This window comes from Saccopteryx leptura, chromosome 2, assembly GCF_036850995.1.
Source record: "Saccopteryx leptura isolate mSacLep1 chromosome 2, mSacLep1_pri_phased_curated, whole genome shotgun sequence".
In the NCBI taxonomy this organism is placed as follows: domain Eukaryota; kingdom Metazoa; phylum Chordata; class Mammalia; order Chiroptera; family Emballonuridae; genus Saccopteryx; species Saccopteryx leptura.
In genome coordinates this window covers 323,492,022-323,495,245 of record NC_089504.1, presented here as the reverse complement: position 1 = coordinate 323,495,245, position 3,224 = coordinate 323,492,022, and the positions used below count along the sequence as shown (strand labels likewise).

General features: G+C 45.0%; 1 pseudogene; it reads right to left on the bottom strand.

The window, feature by feature from the left end:
• Positions 1 to 545: 545 nt before the first annotated feature.
• Positions 546 to 1,844, bottom strand: LOC136393594 (keratin, type I cytoskeletal 18 pseudogene; annotated as a pseudogene).
• Between the last annotated feature and the right edge of the window lie 1,380 nt (positions 1,845 to 3,224).

Sequence of the window (3,224 nt, the reverse complement as noted above, 5' to 3'; positions counted from 1 at the left end):
AGTAAGCAAAGAAGCACCTGACCAGGTGGTGGCACAGTGGATAGAGCATCGCACTGGGATGCAGAAGACCCAGGTCAAGACCCCAAGGTCTCCAGGTTGAGTGCAGGCTCATTTGGTTTGAGCAAGGCTCACCAGCTTGAGCCCAAGGTCGCTGGCTCGAGCAAGGGGTCACTCAGTCTGCTGTAGCCCCACGGTGAAGACACATATGAGAAAGCAATCAATGAACAACTAAGGTGCTGCAACGAAGAATTGATACTTCTCATCTCTCTCCCTTCCTGTCTGTCTGTACCTATCTGTCCCTCTGTCTGACTCTGTCACAAAAAAAAGTAAGCAAAGAAGCCTGTTTGAAAAAAAAGAAACATGCAATATTTATGCAAAAAAAGTGCAGAAGCAAGATATCATGGGAAGAATGCAGGATAGGGGAGTAAGCTCTGTTCCTGAATTTTCCATTCTCGTGAAGTCTGATTCACTTTTTTTTTTCCTCAAAGACCTCTGAATTTTTTATTGGCTTTCTTCTCCCCAAGGGGTGCCCCTTTTCTACTGTTTTAATGCCTCAGAACTTTGATGTCACTGAGCCCAGACATCACTATGCCATTCACAGTCCTGCTGGTGGTAGTCTTCTGGATGGGTTGCATGGAGTTGCTATTGTACAGGGCACCACCAAGATCAAAGAGCTATCTTTCTTCCAGCAGGTGGTGATAGGTGGCAATCTCAGCCTCCAGCTTGACCTTGATGTTCAGCAGGGCCTCACACTACTTGGCCTGGCACTACCCCTCTTCCCTGGGTCTGGGCCAGCTCTGACTCCAGGTGCAGCAGGATCTGTTGAGCTGTTCCATCTGCATGCCATAGCGTGTATCTACCTCCCTCCGGCTGGTCTTCAAAGTTGCCTTCAGATTTCTCATTGAATCCAGGTCAGTGTCCAAGGACTGAACCATACCTCTCAGCTCCGTCTCATCTCAGCAGCTCCCATCACAGCAGTATGTGAGGTGACCATCTGGTGTTGTCCTCAGTCTACTGGGGCCAGTACTTCTCTCTCCCCTCTCAGTTTTTCCAAGCCAGCTCATCATACTGGGCCTGAGTGCCCCGAGATCCTGAGATTTGGGGGCATCCAACTCCACAGTCAATCCAGAGTTGGCAATCTGGCTTTGTAAACCAGTTATTTCCTCCTCATCGTTCTTCTTCATGAAGAGCAGCTTCTCCTTGAGAGCCTCGATCTCTGTCTCCAGCTGCAGCCAAGTGATACTGGTGTAATCAATGACCTTCTGGAGCCCACTGATGTCACCCTCCACAGACTGGCGCATGGTCAGCTCCCTGTCATACTCGACTCTAAACTCATGAGCAGCAAAATGGGCACTGCCAATCTCCATAACAATGTGGGCATTGCCTAGAGAACTAGTAAGGATCTGAGCCCTCAGGTCTTCAATGGTCTTGAAGTAGTGTGCCCTGTCTCTGACCTGGGGTCCCTTCCTCTCCAGCTGTTCCCAGATATTGCTCTACAGTCCCCAATTATCAGCCTCGAGGCTCCTCACTCTCTCCAGGCAAGAGGGCGGGCAGTCACTCAGGTAGTGTATAGTCTCCTTCTTGTTCTGGATGCCCATTATGCCCACCAGACCCCCATCCATCCCTGCAGCCAGACCTCTGGACCCCCAGTTGCCTCAGTTGCTCCAGCTGCTCCACACTGGTAGAGCAAGACACAGAGATCCAGGAGCCCAAGATCCAAGATCCACAGCGCCTGCGTTGATGCTGGCTGGTACTGCTGGCCGGCCAGCCTGGCGGCTGGGCAACTGCAAGGAGCCCAGGGTCGGGTAGTTGGTGGAGAAGGTGGTGTGGAGGCTGAAGCTCATGTTCAGAGAGGAAGGCAAGAGGTCAAGAGTCAGGTTCCAGCTGCCTTGTTTTCTTCAATCAAGTAATCGACTAACATCCCTGTTCCTGCCTAGTGTCCCCAACCCTATTTTTTATTTGAATGAATATTTCTTCAGCACCTACCATTTGTCAGGCACTTTTCTTTGCACCAAGAATATAATAGTAAATAAAAGAGAGAAAAATCATGAAGTTATAGATGTCAAGTGGGATAATTATAATGAACATATAAACAGATCATTATAACGCAGGGTGGTAAATGCAATAGTAAATACAATGACAGAGATAAGTGCAAGATATTATGCGAGAAGAATGCCTTACTTGGAGTTTGGTGAGCCTTCCCCAACATTTTATTTAAAATCGTTTCAGCGCAGTTTTGTATCTTGCAAACAAAAGAACAAAAGAACCCCTGCTTGAACATCTCACTTAAATATATTTGTATTGTTCCCCCTTGTCTCCCACCCTCAGAGTCATTCAGAATGCCAACAGCCCAGCAAGGTTAGTATTTGGGCTCCACCACTCATTAGTATATGGCCTAGCACATATTACAGAATGTCTGTGTGCATCAGGTTCTTCTTTTACCTCCTGGGGCTGCTTTGAAGACTCAATGGGGAATTAATACAAAGCTTTAGAAGTATGCCTGACATTTGATAAGTGCTCAGCAATTGTTAGTTCCTGTTGTTGTTGCTGTAGCTGTTAATGTTAATCTTGTGTTGGCTGTAATCTGAAGAAGTGTTAGCTGGGAAAGACTGGGGGGCAGTACTTGTTTGTGATTGACATTTAACGTCTCATCCTCACTTTGCTTAATTAAATTGTGCGAGTACACACATATATATATATATATGGCTCATATACACACACATATATATATGGCTCCTGTATATATATATACAGGTGGTGTGGGGGCTGAAGCTCATGTTCGGAGAGGAAGGCAAGAGGCCAAGAGTCAGGGTCCAGCTGCCTTGTTTTCTTCAATCAAGTAATCGACTAACACCCCTGTTCCTGCCCAGTGTCCCCAACCCTATATTTTATTTGAATGAATATTTCTTCAGCACCTACCATTTGTCAGGCACTTTTCTTTGCACCAAGAATATAATAGTAAATAAAAGAGAGAAAAATCATGAAGTTATAGATGTCAAGTGGGATAATTATAATGAACATATAAACAGATCATTATAACGCAGGGTGGTAAATGCAATAGTAAATACAATGACAGAGATAAGTGCAAGATATTATGTAAGAAGAATGTATATATATATGTATATATATACACACACACACACACACACACACCCATATATATATATATATATATATATATATATATATATATATATATATATATATGGCTATTGCTATAGTCA